The following is a 22,521-nucleotide window of genomic DNA, read 5'->3' as shown; positions in this document are numbered from 1 at the left end:
TATGTATATATGTATATATATATATATACATACACACACACACACACATACACACACACATACAAACACACATGAATAAACACACATATGCACATACAATACATAATTAGAACCATGGGTAAAATATACTTAGTCAAACAGGTTTAAAGAGTGTGTTTGTATTTTATTGTTATGACATAGTAGCAATACATATTTTCTAAAGAACTATACATAACTAGAAATATACACATAATCTGAAAAAAAATATTTATCAACATAGGCATATGAAGTCCATAGTTGTTATATGATCATGTGAAGAGGACCGGCAGACCCGAGCCAGACCCAGTGGCTGCTCGCAAGAGGGAAAAGGGGCGGGGTGGCACGGCACGTGGCAGGGGGAACAAACAAAAAAAAAATAATATATATCGTTTTTTAAAAATGCGTCCATTTTCTTACGATAATGGCATTACTCCTAGTCCTACTCCCTCGCCTTCCTTTTAAACCAATGAGGCCTCCCACCTCCCCCCTAGACCCTCCCTTCCCCTTTTAAAACCCCCCCCCACCCTTACCTCCTCCTGTACAAAAACCAAGCCCAAGCAGCAACTCGGACAGTCCGTACCGGGAGGGCGGGAGGGAACGGAAAAGGAAGGCGAGGGAGTAGGACTAGGAGTAATGCCATTATCGTAAGAAAATGGACGCATTACCTCCCGTCCCTCCCTCGCCTTCCTTTTAAACGAATGAGACATAGCAAGAAAAACACAGGAGACGGACACTGAGTTGCAAGAACCTTTATTCATATCCCGCCCCAAGGACACCAAAACACCCTACCCCTATTACCTCATAGAGGATAAGACCCGGTGACCTAATACCGACTCCAAACTACCCAAGTCCGATAGCCTATAATGACGCACAAACGTCAAAGGTGAAGCCCAAGTGGCGGCCCTGCAAATTTCCACCACGGAGGTCCCTTGTAGTTCTGCCACTGTAGCTGCCATACCTCTGGTAGACCGACCCTGAATCCCTTGAGGCGGTACTACCCCTTTCAAGGAATAGGCCAACAAAATCAAAGATCTCACCCACCGACTCAAAGAAGCTGTGGAAGGTTTCTCACCTTTACGTGCCGGACCGAAATTCACAAAAAGTGAATCCCCCTTACGAAAAGAAGCCACCACCGCATGTACTCCAATAAAGCCCTGCATACATCTAACGAATGTAAACGGACCTCTTCCTTTGAGGAGGGATCAGAACAAAAAGAAGGAAGGATAACCTCCTGACGGGAATGGAATGCAGAATTGACCTTTGGAATAAAGGAAGGAACCGAAACCAGAACTACCCGATCGGGAAAAACCTTACAAAAAGGAAAGGAACAGGCCAATGCCCCCAACTCCCCTAACCGACGAGCCGAAGTAATGGCTACCAAAAAGAACGTCTTCAAAGACAGATGGCGTAAATCACAGTCCCCCAGTGGCTCAAATGGGGCCTCTGTCAAAACATCCAAAACCAAAGAAAGATCCCAGGAAGGAAAGGAACGTACTGGGCGAGGAAACAAATTAACCAGACCCTGAAAGAATCTAGGCATCAGGTGCCCCTCATCCTGAAGATTCCGCCACGGACCTCTAAATGCCTGAATCGCCGCCCACTGTACCTTCAGAGAAGCTACTGACAAACCCAATTGTGCGCCGTCCTGTAGGAACTGCATCACTTCAAAGATAGACGCGCAGGTAGGATCCAACTCATGATTCACACACCAAGAAGAAAAAACCCGCCACTGTCTACCATAGGAAAGTAAAGTGGAACGCCGCCTGGAAGCCAATAATGTAGAACTCAACGCTACAGGTACCCCCATACCCGTCAAGCCTCGCCGTTCAACTTCCAGGCCGTCAAGTGCAACCTCCTCAACGACACCACTGAGAGGCAGGGAAACTCCAGGGGGGATGGACAAAGAGGCAGAGGCCACATCCTCCCTTCTGCCATCAGCCTTAACTACGGGAACCAATTCGCTCGCGGCCAAAGAGGTGCAATCAGGATAAACCTGGAGCCCAGATCCCTCACCCTCAACAGAAAAGCCCTGAGAAGTTGATACGGAGGGAATGCATACAACAGGCCCCTCGGCCAAGGACATGACATCCTGTCCACCTCCCAGGCCTGGGGACACCGAAACCGGGAGCAGAAGCGATCCAACTTCGCGTTTTCTGCAGACGCAAACACATCCAACACTGGAAGCCCCCAAAGCCGAACCAGATGCAGAAACAGAGACTTCCGGAGGGAGAAAAGTTGAGACGAAGGAATCACCCTGCTCAGAAGATCCGCCCGAACATTGACCACCCCCGAATGTACGTAGCCCTGAGAGAAGGAACCCACTCCTGAGCCCACACAAAAATCTCCCTGGCTAGACTGAACAGAGCCCTTGACCTGGGCCCTCCTTGTCGGTTGACATAAGCTTTGGCCACTAAGTTGTCCGTCCGAATAAGAACCGCCGTCCCCCTCAGGGACCCCTGGAAATGGACCAGAGCCAGAAAGACCGCTCTCAATTCACGCCAATTCGATGACTGACTCGCCTCCCGAGGGGACCAAAACCCCTGAACCTGAGCCGACCCTATCCACGCCCCCCAACCGGAGAGGCTGGCATCCGTAGTCACCACCACGGGCCTCAGAGGAGACAAAGAAACCCCTACCCGAAGATGATCTGCATCCAACCACCATTGCAACTCCCTGCGAATCAATCTGGACCCCGGAGCCTTGTCCATCAGAGAACCGGACCCCGGAGTCCACCTTTTCAAGAACTACGTCATCAAGCACAGGAGATGGAAACGCGCCCAAGGAACCAGAAATATCACAGACGCCAAATGACCCTGCAGTCGCAACCAAAGAAGAGCTCGTGGCGCAGTCAGTAACACAACCTTCATGACCAAGGCCTGGAGTACACCCAATCTCTTCTCTGATACCGATACCAAGCCTAGCAGAGTCTGAAACCGAGCCCCCAGAAAAAACAGATCCTGTGACGGAACTAAATCTGATTTCTCCCAATTGATTAAAAACCCGTGGTTTTGCAGGACCTCCAGAACTTGGACCACCTGTCTCTGCAACAGGACCCGTGACTGGGCATGAATTAAAATGTCGTCCAGATATGGATGAATAAACACCCCTTCTGAATGTAGCAAAGCCACCAGGGGGGCCAGCACCTTTGTGAAAATCCGAGGAGAAGATTTCAGACCGAAAGGAAGAACGCAGAACTGGTAGTGTTCTTGATCCACGGCAAACCTCAGGAACCTCTGAGAAGATCTTGCCACAGGCACGTGCAGGTAAGCATCCTGAAGGTCCAGCGACACCAGAAAGTCCCCTTGCCTGACCAATGGAAAGATAGTCTGAAGAGACAGCATGCGGAAATGCACTGTCCTGATCCAAGTATTCACCTCCTTCAGATTGAGCACTGGACGAAAACCCCCTGAAACTTTCTGCACAAGAAAGAGGACCGAATAAGTACCCTGACCCCTTTCTTTCAGTGGAACGTGGGAAATGGCCCCCTTGACCAACAAGTCCCTAACTCCGTCCAATAATGCCCTTCTCTTTGACCCCCTGAAGGCAGAGGGGAGGGACGCACCCCTGAATCTGGAGGAATCCTCACAAAATCGATTACATAACCATTGGCCACAATGTCTAGCACCCAACGATCGTTGATACTTTCCTCCCAAGCTGAAAGAAAGTGACTCAGCCTTCCCCCAACCGGCCCTATGCCAGGCCCACAGTGATTGTCAGGACCCCTTCTTGAAACCACCCCGGTTCGCAGGAGCAGCCTTTTTAGGAGAAAAACGCGGCTGAAAACGCCGTTTCCTAAATGAAAAGGATTTGGCCTCCCTATTCGGAGAAGATCGGGAATGCTTCTTCCACCCTTTATTAGAAGTAGAACCCCCTTTATAAGGTAAGGCATGTTTCCGTTCCTTAAACGCCTTGGAAAGCATGGATGGCAATTGCTCTCCAAACAAGTTACGACCTTCAAACGGCAGTCTCAGCAAGGCCGCCTTCTCCCCTGGGTCAGCCTTCCAGGAACGTAACCAGAGGGACCTACGAGCCCCAATCAAAGCCCCAGAAGCCAGCGCTGAAGTACGGACCACATCTGAAGAAACATCCGCCAAAAATCTGGCCTGTTGCTCCATAACAGCCAGGAGCTCTGAACATTCTGCACCGTCCTGAACAGCCACCGCCAACTTATCAAAGTCTTGCACCAACGACTGAGCCGCATAAGCAGAATATATACCTGCCCTTAGTGCCAGATTCTCACCGGCAAATGCCCTTTTAAGACCTGAATCCACTTTACGATCTGTGGTATCCGTAGGCACACAATCCTCCGGATTTACCGCCGTTTTACCAATCAGGGTAGCTAAAATTGAGTCCAGGCGGACCGAAGGAGGTAATACCTCCTCACCCTCAAGTAAATACAGTTTCTGCAGGAATCGTGGAACCTGAGCTTTATCCACATCTTTCCATTCACGAAACACCATATCCTTCACAGGTCCCTGGAAAGGCATGGCAAACTTGGAAGGGGTCTGATATTGAGGAAATAAGTGAGAATCCGAGCTTGAAGGATGAAACACTGGGAAACCCAAATTGTCCCGAACATGTGCCATCACCTCCCACATTTCCTCTCTGGATACATATTTACCCCCAGATGACGTAGATGGAGCCTCATCACCCTCACTGTCTGACAAGGACTTCCTTGTAGCAGTCGATGAATGAGAAATCTTAGAGTGACCAGTCCTGGTCACCCATACTTGAGGAGCCCTGGTAACAGCCACTTCAATCATCTCCTGCACCTCCTCCCTGGACATGAGGGGAGTGCCCCTATCCTGTAACTGTGAGCCCCCAGGAGTGGAAACTCCAGCAGCACCCTCCTCCTCAGAGGAGGAAGATGAGACAATCCTACGCCTCTTTGCCTGAACCTTCGGCATGACTATCCAATAAACACTGCCTTACATCCCAAATCACTCCCCATATATAGTGACTAGGACCTGCCCCCTAAAAATAAACCAATCCCCAAAAAGGTCAAACATTCCTGGCCAAACAATAAAACAGCGGGCAGAAAGCCCGTCCTACCAGCCGATTCCTCCAAAAATCACCATCCCGCAGCTCCTCGCTGCTCAGCAGCGTGGTAACCCGGAAATGAAAGCCCCAGCCACAAAGGGCCGATCGACCCCGTCGGCCGGCCCTCACTCCACGTAGTTCTGAGCAGCCCGGCTGCTCGCCTTCAAACGCGATCAGCTGCCGTACTCCTCGTGGAGCTCCGCACCCCGAGGAGCACCTTCAACGAAGACCTCCAGGCCCCGCCGTGAAGGTAAGGGAAAGAAAAAACGTCTAGCGTGGGCTAGACGAAAGAAACAGGAGGAGGTAAGGGTGGGGGGGGTTTTTAAAAGGGGAAGGGAGGGTCTAGGGGGGAGGCGGGAGGCCTCATTGGTTTAAAAGGAAGGCGAGGGAGGGACGGGAGGTAATGTACCTTACACACTGCTCCAATCTGCTCCTCTCCTTCACTGCAGGCACAGGCTACCAGACTGCCCAGTGTACAATCCTAATGCTGCTTTCATGCTGCTGGCAGCATGAAAGCAGCATTAGTATTGGAAGGAGCACCCAGTTGCTGTCTCCAACCCAGCCATACAGTGCCTGCGTGGCAGGGTTGGAGAGAGCCTAGTGCGCATGTGTGTTTAGGTGGCCAAAGCCGGCTGGCCAAACATACATGCGCACTGGAGGGGGAGTGCTGCACACTCGCCCTAGGTCCCTGTCATCCCCTGTGGACCCATCCCTTTCACAAGAAAACAATAATAAACTTTGTTTATTATAGTCATAGCAGCTGCTGCTGCAGTGGGGGTGCGACGCTCCTCCACCATAGCGGATGAGCCGTCCCTGGCCAGACCAATGATCATGTGAAGACGGTACTTAGTAAATCTGGCTCTTTACTACTGGTCAGGAAAAAGGAGCCACGTGTGATCATAAGCAGCAAACGAACAGCAAAAAAATTGCAAAGCATTTAAATAGTTACTGCAAAGCAGGTAACCTTTCACACCACAGTCTCAAACGTAAAGACTCCTAGCACACCACTGTGCAAAGAACCAACATGCCTTTCTTATCTAAGTAAATAAGACGTTTTTGTTCAATATCTTCAGCTGAGCCATACTGCTGCACAAGCTTGGGTTTTGCATGCGCCTTAAAGGCTCCATTCGGAGTGGAGGAAAAAAAATATCTTTAACCAGTTAGTTCCACAATTGGCATTCCACAACGTTGCTTTGTTTGATGACATCTACTGCGGTTTTCAGATCTATTGTGACATTATTCACTGGAAGGCTCCTTTACCCATTACCGAGGTGGCCCCATGAACTATAGGGTGACTGCCTCATTCGATGTCATGATGGACATTATCTTTACCTCCATGTCCACCTTCCCCGATCCGGTCCTTACATATGAGATCTATCTCCTTCTGACAGGCCCTATTCCCTAGCCAACTCAAAACACTTCCCCCAACATGGCTGCCATTACCCAGGGACCACTACAAACGGGAAGTAGTCAATCCACACATCCTGTAGTACAAAGCAATCGAGAGAAAAAAAAGAACCACTTATAATCCAACTCCCTCGCCCCGCCCCAGGAACGGAAGAGGGGCATCCTAGGACCATCTAGGGAAGACTTAGACCTGGAGTAATGACGATTACCGGTAACTAACTGGGGTATTAGTTAGGAACTTTTTACATACAAATGATGAATTTCAGGTGTGTCACTATAATCAGTTCAATGGAAGCTAACAAAGCCTTCAACACCCAGAATGCATTAGATGTCCAGGACTGGAAGCTGTGTCCGTAATGCCCTAGATGGTGGAGGTCACTCTACCCAATCCATCCAATCAGCCTGGCAGTGTGTGGGCATGTAATGGGCCCAATCAGCAGCATCCAAGCAACATCTAAAGTGCTGCAGCCGATTCAGGAAATCACTGCACTGAACTGCACCAGAGGGAGACCCGCAGCATCAGGGATGGAGAAGCTCTGCTGGGGGATTTCTGAGAAAGCGGCACGAGGTGAAACAGAAATAGACAGAGAAATTGCGAAGGAGGCTGCTTAAAATGGCACACAGCATAATACAAAGGGAGGCAGATAGAGGGAGATGAAAAGCATAGCAAGAGTCTTTTTGTTTCATTTAAGCTTCATTCACTTTACAAAATGCCTGCCAAGCCTCATGCTATGATTCTGAGCAGAGAAGGTTTTACTGGCCTCCAGCATGGAATAGTTTTGTGGAAAGAGGCCCAGCTTAGCACTCTTTCTAAATAATCGCCAGAAGGCAATAGTGAACTGCACCACTAATAACAAAAAGACCATGTTTTGTTATGTAACGCTAAAAAGCACGCTTCTAAGCACTTCAAATAACAGATGTTACTATAAACAAATTTAATGTTACTGAACCTGGAAAGAGAAGACGGGCGAGTTACCTTACTCAGAGTTGAACTCACAACTGGACATGATTTTAAGACACCAAACCATCTTTCCAGTTCTAGAGATCTGTATTCAAAGTCAAAAAAACACAAAAAAAAAAGCAGAGTCTCTTAACCTTTGGACTTCTGTGGACTCTCAATGAATCATTACTGGCATCCGAACCCCACCGAGTCCTCAATGAAACTTGTGGACCCCAGCCTAAGCAATTTCTATGATTGAAACTTCTAAACAATACACAAAAAACAGTATACGCTAAACAAATTCTCAAATATTGAAATATTTTGTTTAATTCACAACTCATTCATATAAAAAGTTTTCACATTTTCAATACTGCTTCTTTATTTGTATATAATGTATTAGTTTTAATGTATTAATTGTAATATTATTTGATTTTGTACCCAGTCGCAGACCCCCTAGGTAGGTCTTGCAGACCCCCCAGGTAGGTCTTGCAGACACCCAAGTGTCCCCGGACTACTGGTTAAGAACCACTGCACTAGAGATGTTACAGCCCACAACCAGGTCATGATGTTGTGGTCAGCAGTCTCAAGAAAGGTCATCATTGATCATTTATGTGTCTGCATTTTTTAAAAGTGTCTTTGGGAAATTTAGAGATTATCGCTATGTCAGTAGGGAAAGATCGAGTCAGACCCTTAGATCTGGTTTAATCGTTAGCTAGTAATGGAAAAATCCCTGAATTTCTGGAGACAATGCTACATTTGCAGAAGAGAACATCAGTGGAATGTCCTTCAACATATGAGGAGCATGGAGGAAGACATTAGGTTGATGTCTCATCCCACTGGATTTGGAAGTCAGAACTAGGGGTGGGTGAAAAATTCTGCTCAGCCGGCAGAGTTCGCAGAGCTTTGCCCACTCCGCGTTCCGCTTGCAGTGCAGAGTTCCAGTAAAACTCTGCCAACCGCCATGAGGCAGAGTTTTTTCCTGCACATGGTTTGCCAACATTAAGTTGGCGATTGAGAGTTTGTGTCCCCTAGCGCAATTTTTGGGCAATAGGACGGCTCCTGGAAAGATTTGTGCAGTCGCGACTGTTCACGTTGAGAAGCTGCTGCTTGAGTAGAAAATCTACACGAGCGGAAGAAAGAAGCAGCACCTTCTGGTGCACCGTATGGTGCTGTTTGCGCTGATTTTACAGTGTGGAACAAGCTCACAGCACTAAAAATGTGCACAACGCTCCCGAACTCCATCCGCTCCCTGAACTCCACGGAAATTTGTAGAGTTTTGATGCAACTCCACAGAATTCCGCAGAGTGAAGATCTACAAGTTCCACCCACCCTTCGTCAGATCCATCGTCCAGTCTCCACTGACATTAAGAGAAGACCAGTCAAGGTGTAACGGTCCAAGTACGTGCTACTAGAGGGGCTACAGAATCGCTGCTTTGAAAGGGTGCGCAATGAGAAGGCCATAACAACATAATTATTCCGTAGCTCTCCGTGTCCCAACAATCTTTCATCCTGTTTCCCAGGGACGAGATACAGGGTGCACCATTCTGTGGTTATTCACAGCCATAACTGGCCTTGGAACTCTGGTAGAGTGAGTATGCGCAGTGAGAAAGCCTGTCCTTCTGTACAACAAGAACAAGCATTTGCAATGCAATCAGTCTCGCATTTGCTAGAGTTAGGGCTATTGACGTTGTAAATGACAATGTTTTTTACCCATGTGTTTTAGTTGGAAGGGAGTGGATGTACGTGGTGTGGCGTAGAATTATGTGGTTATGTTATGTTATGTTGTGTTATGTTATACTATGCTTTGTATGTTGTGTTATGCTATGATAGGCTATGTTTTTTTATGCTGCATTACACTAGGTTATGTTGTATTATGTCATGTTATGCTATGTTGTATTAGGTTATGTTGTGTTATGCTATGTAATGTTGTGTTATGTTATGTTATTCTATGTAATGTTGTGTTATGTTATGCTATGTAATGTTGTGTTATGTTATGGCATGATATATAGTGTTGTGTTGTGTTTTGATGTGCTATATTACGTTATGTTGTGTTATGTTGTGCTATGCTATGTTGTGTTACATAGTTATGTTGTTATGTTATGCTACTCTTACACTGTGTTATGTAATGCTACGCTATGTTGTGTTATGTTTTGCTATGTTGTGTTATGTTATGCTATGTTATGTTGTCTTCTGCTTTGCTATGTTGGTTTATGTTATGCTATTCTGTGTTATGCTACATTGTGTTATCTTATGCTATGTTGTGCTATGTTATGTTACATTATGCTATGCTGTTATGTTATGCTATATTGTATTTTGTTATGCTATGTTGTGTTATGGTTCATCATGCTATGCTGTGCTATATTGTGTTAAGTTATGCTATGTTGTGTTATGCTTAGTTGGTATGCTATACTATGCTATATTGTTTTATGTTATGCTATGTTGTGTTATGCTATGGTATGTTGTGTTAAGTGCTATGTTATGGTATGTTATGTTATGCTGTGTTATGCTATGCTATGTTGTGTTATGTTACATTATGCTATCCAATGTTGTGGGTTGCTATGTTATGTTGTGTTATGCTATGTTATGTTGTGTTATGTTATGCTATATTGTGTTATGCTGTTTTATGTTATGCTATATTGTGTTATGTTATAGTCTGTTATGTTATGTCATGCTATTTTGTGTTATGCTATGTTGTGTTATGTTGTGTTATTTTATGCTATGCTATATTGTGTTATGCTATGTCATGTTGTGTTATGCTGTATGGTGTTATGTTTTGCTATGCTACGTTGTGTTATGTTATGTTGTGTTATGTTATGCTACGTCATGGTGTGTCATGTTGTGTCATGTTATTCTATAGTGTGTTATGCTATGCTATGTTGTGTTGTGTTATGCTATGTTATGTTGTATTAAGCTATGCTATATTGGATTATGTTATGCTATGTTGTGTTATGCTACATTATGTTATATCATGCTATGTTGTGTTATGTTGTTATGTTATGCTATGTTGTGTAATACTATGTTATGTTAAACCTCAGTGAGTTGAGTCGACTAAAACCTTCAGTAACCATGCTACCCTAACCACTCCCGAACCTACTATATTGGTGGAGGCAAGAGAAAGGGCTAAAAAGAATCTTGCGACAACTACACCACGAGGAACGAAAAAGAAACACTTCTGGGGTCAGAACACTTAACTCAGAGCACCAGAAATAAAAAAGAACATTATATTGGGATGACAGCAGTCTTGTCTTTGCGTACTGAAAGAATCTGAGCTTTAAAGTTCCTCTCCTTGACCAGCAACGTTAGCTGACTATAAGCGATAATGATTTATTTTTAATCCAATACGCTTGTAATGTTTCTCGACCCCCCAAGTCAAATTAAATGCGTTTATCATTTTTTGCTAACCTAATAGAAATTAAAATGACAAATTGGCCTGCTTATTAAAGTTAATGTACAATTTCAAAATCTTTCTGTAGTTTAACCCTTTCATGACAGTACTAATTTGAATTTACCAAAAAAGATTCCTATTCAAAGATGCCAATCATGTTAGTCCTGATTTTTGCCCGTTCTCTGTGTTTATGACTTCAGCCCTGCCGTCAAAATCATGTAGCCGCTGGTTCTACTGAACTTGTCGTCTCTTCCAATTGGCTGATGACTCTCTTGCCCCCCCCCCACCAACCCTCCTCCTAGTAGGTATCTACCAGGTCAGTATTTTTTCGATAAAAATGTCTTTACAAAAACTAATAGGAACATAGTCTTTGGCCCTCATTACGAGTGTGGCAAGTTGACTACCACCAGACTTGCGGTGGCAGTCTGGACCGCCGCCAATGCGGCGATCCAACCTCCACAATAAAACTCTGGTTGTCGGACCGCCAGCTCTGCCAGGATCTTGGATCCCAGCGGTCTGGAGGTGGCGGAGAGCCTAATCTGCAAGGGCAGCGGACCTCATTCTCCGCCAGCCTTTTCATGGTGGTAACACCACCATGAAAAGGTTGGCAGAAAACAAGTGCAGGGGGCCACAGCGGAGCCCTCCTGCCCCGCACCATCACAATGTTCACTGTCTGCTTTGCTCAGTGAATATTGCAAGGGTACTGGTACACACTGAGGGCTACAGCATTGCCACTGGCTTGATTACGAGCCAGTGACAATGCTGTAGCCTGTTTCCCACTAGGCTGGCATGCGGAAACCGAGGTGTCTGCCTGCCAGCCAAGCGGAAAACTCCTAGTGGGGCCGACGGGGAGGTAGCCTGTGTGGCGGCAGCCTCCCCATCGGAAGTTCAGTGGACAGTGAAAACAGTCTGCCGAACTTTTAAAGACCCCCCCTCTGTTTCTTGAAGGCCAGAAAAGCTAAATTTAAACATCATAGTGTCATTCGGCAAAACCACTAAGCCTAATATTTATTAACAAGCCACAAGGCACACTACTAAAGAAAACCAGATGAGAGGAGGGGCCATCACACACTGTAACAGGAGGAAGCGTGATGTAGTCTGATGGCAAACACAAATGTTCTCTTAGTGAAATCCCCTGGGCAGAAACTTAGCATGTAAAAGGAGGGACAAAATACACTAATAAAAATCTAGCATTTAAGACAAGCACACCAAAGAACAAATGGCAAGATTGGGCGTGGTTAAAAACCCATATTCAATGCAACATTTCTTGCAGACAGCGCTGCTAAGCTCAACCTAAAAATAGGACACAAACCACTATGTAGAAGTTTGCAGCTGCTTTTTAGATAAAGTGTAAAGCGCATGTTCATGCAGGAAGGACGGAAGCAATGACGGGAGGATGAGTGAGGAAGCAACAGATGGCTAACAAAAAAGATCAATCAGTGAAGTCCACTGAGAGTAAGGAGACAAGGTCATCACACACTAACAGTAGGAAGCGTGACAGTGTGATGGCCAACACAGATGTTCCCTAAGTGACTGGGCACAATGCACCAATACAAGTGAAGAATTAAGACAAGCACAACAAAGAACAAATGGGAAGAGTGGGCGTGGTTAAAAGTCCATATTGAATACAAAACATCTTGCAGACAGCGCTGTGCGCTGCCAACCTCGACCTAAAAACTGATGTCACCAGGCCCGACTGATGTCCTTAACTTTACAAGTAAAACACTGGCCGATTTCTGCACAGTGACTGTAAAAAACATAACACAAGGTAACCCGTGCCAGTGATGTTGATTCTGTTCACATTTCACATGTTTTTCTTACTTTTGCTTTGCCTAGGAATATTAGTTTTTTTCCAGGATGTTGTGTTTTTGTAGTTTTTTTCATGCATCATATTTATCTTTGTGTACTGTGATAAAGCTGCCTCTAGGTATCTGTGAGTTCAGGTGGGTGTTTACAACGGGCTACGTTTGAGAGTTTTGGAGTTCGGGACTAAGGCTGTGTGAGTTTATCACAGTGCCTTTCAGTGGATCATAAAGAGGGTTCTGAATACATGCACACCCAATCCTTGGCCTCTCTGCAATAGCGCACAGATCAATGGTGTTGTGCGTCAACTGAAACTGTGATTCTATGTGAAAGTGTGTCAAGGAGACACAGTTTTTGAAGTTCTGACAGGTTGTGTTTTGTGCAGGGATAGTAGGGTGAAGGAATGCAAGGATGTAAGTGCAGGAGAAAGTGAAATGATGATGATGAAGAGGAAAGAAATTAGGTTTGAGATATGCATACAGAGAGTTTTAGAAAGATTCCAGGAGAAAAGGGGCATGTGTCTAACCAAGAGATTTCAGAAGAAAGGAGTGTGAAGAGGATAATGGGAGTGAGCAAGACACTCCGAAGGCCATTACTACTTCCACATATCTTAGTAATGTTGAAATCAGTGTTTCATAATTAAAATATTTCCCATTCTAATTACTCACAACACTTTTTTCTGTTATTACTCATTAATCTGATACTGCTAACAGGCATTGGCAAAGAGAGTAGTCCTAGCTAATAATACTTCGAATCATTCAGGTAAGTTTCCAATGAAGTTTATTTGTACTTTTCCAGTACAGAGGAATACGCAGCCCACAAACAGTGCACCTTCTGTACCAGCCGCTCAGCAGTAACTGAGCTAACCAACACCTAAGGCAGCACGGGCTGAGACCCTCACATGTAATTATCACCAAGTCATACAACAATAATAAGCACGAGACATAGCTCACATTACAATAAGTGAAGCAACAAGTCATTCAAGCATAAGCACTTCACAGCAGAATACTGAGCATGTGAAAATACTCCAAAAGAGAATTATGAGCGTGAGAACTCAACAGATACCAGGTACAACAGAGGAAATAAAGATGAAGTGAGAGAGAATGGGGGTGAGGGGACTTGTGAAGGGAATGGCCTTCCTTAAAAAGTGTGTGTTGTAGGTAGACAAATACCGGGGTCTTGTGAGCTACTATGAAGTATGGAGGACAGGAAAGGAGATAGAACAAAGTGGCAGTTGAGGTGCTGATGCAGACAAGATGAGGGTGGGTATGACAGCGAGGAATTAAAGCATAAGCATGTTCTGAAGTTATGCTGAGGCAGTCAAGACTGTAGAGCCTGAAAAGCAGGAGTCTGTCCCTGGGGTGTCTTCATCCAGGGAGCAGACCCTGTACTACACAGCTGTCGGCAATCAACTAATTATCAGCACTCGAAAGGCAGATGCAGCTTAGTGAAAAAGCAGAAGCCCCCTGAGGGTTGGAGGGAGGGGGATGTAGAAATGAAGGAAACAGAAGAACTTAGAGAAAATGACAACCAGGGTGGGTATGGCTGCTTCTGAACACTCCGCAAGGAGAAACCTTTCATAAAAATAAAATGTATTGGACTACCTTGAAGGGGATGTATAATGCCAGACAATAGCAAGAGGACAATTCAGTCATCACAGGAACTTCTCTGTGGAAATTGGCAAATGTGTATCACATATATCCTACGGAGAGATAGCACATGTGATTATTACAGAATGAAATACACGGTTACAGGAAGGAGGACCAGAGGCATCTTAAAAGAGAAATCCAAGTCTTCACCTTCACTACTACACCCACTTCACCACTGGTCCATGCAGGCAGGAGGTGGATGTTCCTGAAGAAGCTGCAACATACACTAGGACAGTCAATGTCTTCTATGAAGGGGGAAGATGTGTACACAGCGAACCTGCATAAAGTGCTAAACAAGGGTGACAAGGCTCAAATGAGACCAAGCAGTGGAGCTGACGTAAACGGAGCTGGTAAGATAGCTCAGTGGACTAATGTGTCTATTGTATGGATCTCTATGTAACCGGAATGCCACAGGTTCAAATGCCAACAGGTTCCCTCTAACTTTCTTACCTTTGAGGTAATTAAAATAAGTGCCATTGAGTTTGATAATAAATTACAGCTGTTATCAGTGCCCAGTAACCACACAAATGATAAACTGCAATATATATGTAGTGATTACTGTTATTTTAAATGAGTGGCATCAGATGCAGGAGTGGCCTTGAGAATCCTAAAAGCATGAAGAAGACAGCCAGCATGTAGGAGTGGTGTTGGAGTGGTGCTATCTGCCACACGTTAACAACCACGGCACCACTATAATTGTAGGAAGAGAAAAAGAGAATCAGAGGACAGGAGTTATCATTTGCAGAGTGACGTCTTTAGATGTAAGGCAGGGAGAACTGTCAGAATGGAAAGCTCAGAAATAGTAAACAGAAGAGATTAAGTTCTGCTCCCAAACACCCTCACTTCATTCAAAGAGCACTCTAAGCCACAATTATTAGTATCAAAACATGGACCCCACTGACTCAATGCCAGGTACAGACTGGCAAGAAAAGACAGACTAGTGGGCAGTGCTATAGGTGAGGTTTGCAGAAATGCAACCATTAAGAACTCTGAGATAGGGGCACAAATGGCAGAGGTATAGTGCCATTTAAAAGTCAGCAGAGCCACAATGATCCAATACTGTGGTGAGCTCACAAGCCACCTGAAGGATGGGGGGAAATCTGTGACACAAAAGGCATCAGAGTGATGCCACTTCTGGAAGTTCACTAAGGATATCATTAGGGTCCACACTTTAACGCTGCAAGAACCTTGCAATGCCAAGAAGCACCCTGAAGTATAACCTGAACAATGTTACCCACTGTCGTGATCCACAGCTAGCACTCACCTGTGTACAATAGGCAGGCACAGAGATATGCTCCTTCGAACTTCAGCAGGACCATGGGTCTTTCGTGGCAGAAGTGGTCACACATCAGTGCACGCAAATTGGGGGTGCCGCTTTGTGTAAGGCTTCACATTAGTAACACTTCCACTATGCAAAACACATAAATGGAGTCAAGACAAACAACATATCCAAGAGCGCCACGGGACTCTCACAAGACATCAAGTCTTGGATTCATGGAGTATATGTTCCTCATGTTTCAAAGCATTCCTTTAAAAGTAAATAGGGTCATTAGTTGCTGCAGCCAGAAGCTTTGTTTCTAGAGACCGGAGCCTGAGCACTATTGCCTGGAGTTATCAACAACTTACTGGATAGGAAAGGTATTCTGGAAGACTAATTAAGATCACAGATTTAGAGTTTAATACTGGGGTAATTCCTACAAAGGGTATGATCTCTAACTCTGCACTTATTCTTTCATGAGAACAAAAAGAAGGATCCTCCTTTCTACACGCTTTGTTTGTATTTCTCTTTGAGTCAACGATGGTGTTAAGTTAAGGTACAGTCAGTGGGATGGGAAGAGACTGCTTATTGTCAGGGAAATAAGAAATGTACTTATGTATGTTCATTATTTTTTCCAAATTTCTTTATTGGCATTTATTTATACACTCTCACTTATGAGACATAATGTAACATCATGTATATTGACAGACTGAGCCATCAAATAAGCCTGCTGTACATATAAGGACATTGCTCTGTGAGTGAATCCCACAGATAAGCAGGAAACCTTGGCATGTAACACAAGTGTGATACAATTTCTGGTTAGCTTAGTGCTTCCCATCATGTTGCGGAGTAGCCAATTTGCCTGTTGTGAAGGCAGAACAAACTATTTCCTAACAACTATTAGTAAAACTCCTTGGCCAAAGTCACTCAACTGGAGCACGTGGGAGAGCGGCGGCGGCCGCATCAGGGACACGTTATCAACCCGAGTTGGTCGTAGTCGCAGCCAAGGGGTTGAGGGGTGGCAGGTGGGCAGGAGGACTGGAACGGAAGGGGGCGGGGGAAAGGAGTACTCCCCTGGCAACCCCTCCCCCTTTTAGAGGCCACAGCTGCCCCAGTATAATTGAAAGTGCAAATACGCCAGATCAGATGAGTGTCCACTGCAGCTTTAACTGTGTCCAGGGTGCTGCATAAAGGGGTCTAACACCTGCGGGGGAGGCTTATGTATTTTATTGAATAGTTTAAGAACATAAGTGTCCAAGACCATGGCCACACTTTGTTCCCCCGGAGCCGGCGGTCATGTGCCATGGCATCCGCCTCAGCCAGGGCCCATTTATGAGTCACATGGAGCCAGCATCGGAATGTGTGTGGGGCCTTTCAGGTCATAGCTATTAAGCGCTTAAAAAGGACCAGCGCCAGGTCCACCATCTTCAAGTAGTGTTTACTGCGTTTACTGTCCTTCGTGACCAACCCCAGGAGGTAGAGGAGCGGATCTGGCAATAATTGCACGTCAATCACCACTGATATCTGTTCCAGCGCCTTTGTCCGTACCTGCATTAACGGAGGGCATTCCCAGACCATATGTGTATATGTGGCATCTGTGCAGCCACATTTACACATATGGTCTGGGAATGCCCTCCAGGACCATCCTGTGGAGAAAATTGGGTGTTAAGTAGGTTTGATGTACATACTTAAACTCTGTGAATTTCAGTCTGGCGTTGCAAGAAAGGCATTTCATCCCCTCCAGCGCCCAAGCACTCACCCCATTTAAATTTATTTTGGTTCCTGAGATCAGTGCGATCTGTTTGTAGTGCTGCGTAGAGCGCCAATACCGGCTGATGGCCGAGTCTGTGTGTTAAGAAGTATTGCAGTCCTGAATGCAGTGTAGGTTCAGCCTGTCCAGACGACCACACCTCCTCAATGGTGGGCACAAATGAATTATAGGTAAGAAAGGGGGCAGCGCCTAGTCCATAAAGTTCCCTCAGACCCTGGAAAGATAGCAATGGGCCCTCCTCATACAGATCGCTCAAGTGTCTCCCACCAGGAGGAAGGGTGATGAGCCTCAAGCAAGGCTTAAAGGGCAGGCACACTCCAAAGGGGCAGCTATGGTGCATAAAGGGTCAGTGCGCACCAAGGTTGTGTGTTTCAGGCACAAACCAACTTGGCCACTTGTGGAAGTCTGCCCATTGCCTGGGATGGACCCCCTGGTGAGAGCAGCCATTCCAGTAAATTCACGCCTCCTAAGTCGGCACAAACAAGTCTGCCTTTCTCAGCTTTATCCCCAGCAAGCCACTGCATAGGCCACTGCAGTTGAACTTCTGAGAAATCCAGCTTCAGGTTGGGGACCTCTAGGCCGTCTTCAAGCATAGGGCTCTGTATCAGTAGAAGTGAAACTCGTTTCCGTGCAGGGCCCCAGACGAGATCGGATTCCAGACTCCTTAGAGCCACAAAAAAAAGGATGTGGGAGGAAGCATCGGCAAAGCAGCAAAAAAATATAACAGTCTTGGAAGGACCAGCATCTTCGCTATTAACGCCCTACCCATGGGGAGAAGGGGAAACTGTGTCCAAAAGTGCATGAATTGTCGAAGTGAGTCAGGGTCATGCCGTAATTTCCATCAAACAGATCCTTGTCCATAGGCAAACATTCACCCCTAGGTAACGAAGAGTGTCAAAACTCCAGGGAAGACGCCCTGCTACTGGCACTACACGATGTTCAGGCCCAAAGTATCACAGGGGGAAAATGCAGGATTTACCCCAGTTCACCTGAGGCCCGTCATATCTCCCAAGAGATCAAGCAGGTCCTAAAGGGCCGGTAATGTGTGCGTATGATCACTTAAATATGTTAAAACATCACCCACATACAAAGAGACAGTGTGCCTGTCCGGGCTTACCTTAATACCACACGTAAGTGTTCCAGCACGTAACTGAACAGCCAGCAGCTCAATGGCCAATGCAGAGAGTACCAGGGACAAGGAGCATCTCTGTCTAGTTCCTCTACCTATGGTAAAACAGCAAGAGATTTGACAACCCATTCGCAACCGTGCTCGTGGGGCAGTATATAGAATCCTAATCCACTGAACTAAATTACGACCCTTCCCGATCGCCACCAACACCTGTAACAAGTAGGACCTGCTCATAATATCAAACACTTTTTTGAAATCCAGGGAGACTGCCACCAGAAGGTCAGTCCCTCTGGATACCACATATGGTACAGGCGCAGAATGTTGGAGTGCGTCGCCCCATACAGCACAAATCGACATTGGTCTGAGTGGACTAAGGAACCCAGCAGCTGAATCAGTCTGTTTGCAAGGATCTTACTTAGGATTTTATAGTCAATACTTAACATTGACAACAGGCGGTAAGAAACCACCTGGAGGGGCTCTCTGTCTAGCTTCATGAGCACCACTACAAGGGCCTCATGAAGAGTCCCCTTTAGAATGACCCAGTTATGTACTTCCCGAGACCTCTAGCAAGCGAGGAGCTAGGGTTTCCCTATAAGCGGAGTAATATTCCATGGGGAACCGATTTATGGCCTGGTCTTGCCGCGGGCAATTTGCTGATAGCGTGCTGGATTTTGTCTATTTGTAGAGGTTGTTCCATTTCTAACAGCTGGATCGGGGTCAATCGAGGGAGTGGTATAGCACGTAAGTAATCTCTGAGCAGTGCCAAAGTCAGGTCCTGTGAAGGGGAATACAGCCTCTCATAGCATTGTATAAACACTTTGTTAAGGTCAGCTTCTGAACTTACCACATGGCCCTCGGTGTCTCAAATAGTGCCAATCAGGATTCTGGGGACCTCAGATCGTAATAGCCATGCCACTGTATGCCCAGGTTTATCCCCATCAGCATGGTGGTGGGTCAGCACGATCTTGTAATCAAGGTCACACAGTCGTTTTACTTCGTCCTGGTATTGCCAATGGAGAGCTGTAAGTCAGGGGCAGGCATTGGGTACCGACACCACCTCTATTTTAAGCGCCCTCAGACGCATTTGTATGTCTAGCACACTTTGAGTGAGTGTCATCTTAGTGCCCCCAGATGTGCTGATACAATGTCCCCTCATGACCACCTTTAGTGCATCCTATTTAATCCCCCAAGAGGCCACCGAACCAGCATTATCCGCGAAGTACTGGATGAGGGGCATAGCGACAGTGTCCAAATGCTGTGTCCTGTAGAACATCCATGCAGGGCCGCAAAGTAGGGATAGTGGCCCTTAGCCTCTCCCTCTGGAATGTGATTTTAAGTGGGTTATGGTCGGACAGTGTTGTGCCTAAATATTCTGAGCTACGTATGAGTGGCCAACAATCTGTGTTACAGAAGAAATAGCCCAGCCTGGTGTGAACCTGGTGGCGTGGTGCATAATAGGAGTACTCCGCTTCTCGGGTGCCCGGGAGCAAGGGGACAGAGCGATCCATGTCAGTATCATGTAAGCAGTTGAAGTTGCCGCCCCACAACCCCGGGGCTTGAGGATCAAGTAGCATAGTTGGTGAGAGAGTCTCTAGAAACTCACCCTGGGAGGTATTACATTTATAAAGGGATACCATATACAGCGGGGGCCCTTCCATTACCCCGTCCAGAATAAACTAGCATCCCTCGCTATCGAGCAGTAGCCTGTGTTTCACAAAAGGTACCTTTGGGCCGACCCAAACAAGGACCCCCCGGGCATAGGCAGAGTGTCTCGTACAATATACTTATCTACTCCGTTTGCCAACTTTGTTAAGTTCCCCCCGGTGCTTAGATGTGTCCCTTGGAGGCAGGTAATTTGAACGTGCCTGTGTTGGGAATAGGTGTATATCCTGTGTCGCCTAGCAGGGGTTGTCACAATGTCCCCAATAACATGAACAATATAAAACATTTGTGTGCAACAGAAGCATATCTGTGAGGAATGTCCTGTCAGGGGCTGCACAAGTGGAATCCATTGTCTTGTGGCCGCAGCCCCAACCACCACCCTAGTCCCAGCTATGCTGCTTACAAGTATAGAGTCCCTTGATCATATTCCATGCCATCAATGAAGCAATCGCAGTAGCAGGAAGACGCCAGATAGTGCCCCTCATCCAGCAAGATTAACTGTGACTCACCCCCCATGGCACCTCAAGAATCCGGGGGCTCCCTTCGAGAGCCTGGTGATGCGTGCAGCAATCCAAGGTCAGAGGCATCCAAGTTAGGAATGCCAGGTCCCAAGTCAAGGTCAGCTTCAGGAGATAACTTGCGGTACCTGTTTGTACTATGTGTGGTGATCTCGGCCACCGCTTGTGCACTTTCAATGACAGCCTGTTCTTCTTAGGGGTGGGATAGTGGGCCACGTGTGCAGCAACAAAGGTGTTTAGATTTGCTCATATAGTCCAGCCCAGTTGGATATCCTTGTGACGTTCCGGTTGTTCAGAAAGCTCTTTGGTGCGTAGCCATTGCCGGGCCTCCTCCAGTGACGTAAAAATGTGTGTTGTCCTTTCGTCTACACACGCAGATGGGCCGGGAACAGCAAGATGTAGGATAAGTTCAAGTTGTGGAGCTGGGTCTTTACTGGAGCAAAGGTATGGCATCTTCTTTGGACCTCCACTGTGTAGCCCTGGTAGGCCACAATGGTATTGGTCCCATCGAATATCAATGGGCCCTTAGCCCTGAAGAGCTGCAGGAACAAGTCTCTATTTCAGAAAATAAGAAAACATGCTATTATCGGGCATGGAGAGGAACCGGTGATGGGGGCGTCCCGGATCCTGTGTACCCTTTCAACAGAAAATAATTTTGGGATCTTGTTAGCAAGGACTGTGGTCATCGACCAGTTTTCAAGGAATAGTTCAGTGTTCAGGCCCTCAGATCATTCTGGGAAAGCTATGAAACATTTTGTTTTTGCAGCAGGAGCATTCCTCCATATCAAGCTTGGAGCACCTCTACTTCCGCCCAAAGAGCATGCAGCTGATCCTGTATGTTTTTCATCGAAGGCATGAGGGAGGCCAGTGAGGAGTCCGGGTCACCCACCCACTCCACCAGTTTGGCATGGGCTTCCCGCATCAGGCAAATGTTGACTTGTATGGCACCAAGTGGTGCCTCCTTGGCCATCTTGGCGTCCTGTATTGCTTGCAGGATTTTGTCAAACATGCTGGTATAATTCTCCATTGTGCTCTCCAAGTGCTTGATCGGATCCAGGGGAGGCAGCACAACTCCCAGAATAGCCATAGTGGATTTGTGGTTCGGAGGTTTGGCTACCTTAGAACGGACCATGCCCAAGGCAATCGTCCACCACCACTATCAGCAGGATGTACACCTTCGTGCCCTGGGGAGTGTGGGGGATTAGTACCAGCCTCGGGAGCTCACAGCCCTGTCGACAGAAGGATCCTGGGGGATCCTGCGTGGTGAACCAGGGTCAAGGCACAGTCCACGGGGTACCCTATCCTCCTTGAGGGGGAGGAAGTACACCTGGAGATATTCACCCAGGGCACACCGCAAAAGTATGGACAGCACGGTAGGGCTCTTGTAGCAGTAGAGATAGTATCCCAAAGATTAGCGCAACCACACCAATAACTGTGATCACCAGTGTCACCCCCGACAATGTAGCAACTCAGATGCATACGGGCCCTCAGCATAATCCATGCAGCTGACACAGCTCACTCCCGGGTATCTCCGAGAGTGCCAAGGACCAAAGAACTCAGTGATAGTGTATGAGCCCTCCTGCCCAACACCACGCCATCTTGCCCGTCAAACTCAAGGGAGGGACTTACAAGCAGCCCAGGCCCCTCGCTAAGCCTATCTGAGTCTTCAGAGGAGAGGGTCTTCTGCAGCTTCACAGCACTGCAACAACACACCTCAGAGGCACTACTACAGCAGGTAGGCCTCGTCTTCCAGCGCTGCAGCGTGCAAGGAAAGCCAATGTGAGTGGGAGGGTCAATCCCACCAAGACTTAGCCTCCTCACCTGTCCAGGTCCACGGCCCAGTCTGAATGCGCTAATAATGATTTAGGGTTCCGTGAGACCTTTGTTTTATTTATTAGAAGATTCTGCCCTCCAGAGCAGAATGTTCTATTAGCCTTATAC

At 46.6% G+C, this 22,521-nt stretch overlaps 1 protein-coding gene across 2 annotated transcripts in view; it reads right to left on the bottom strand.

Annotated features, from left to right (window-relative positions):
* The window catches only part of LOC138285763 (apoptosis-inducing factor 3-like), a 328,578-nt gene that overhangs the window by 303,384 nt on the left and 2,673 nt on the right, over positions 1–22,521 (bottom strand). Inside the window, exon 2 of one of the 2 annotated variants that reach the window (XM_069226120.1) lies at positions 7,442–7,511. The exons of the other annotated variant lie outside the window; for it this stretch is intronic. The gene's annotated coding sequence lies outside the window, so the exon portion shown is untranslated. The remainder of the gene's footprint in view (positions 1–7,441; positions 7,512–22,521) is intronic. 2 annotated transcript variants of the gene reach the window in all.

This window comes from Pleurodeles waltl, chromosome 3_1, assembly GCF_031143425.1.
Source record: "Pleurodeles waltl isolate 20211129_DDA chromosome 3_1, aPleWal1.hap1.20221129, whole genome shotgun sequence".
Taxonomy (NCBI): domain Eukaryota; kingdom Metazoa; phylum Chordata; class Amphibia; order Caudata; family Salamandridae; genus Pleurodeles; species Pleurodeles waltl.
Note: the sequence above shows the minus strand (reverse complement) of the source record. Positions and strands in the feature narration are given on the sequence as shown.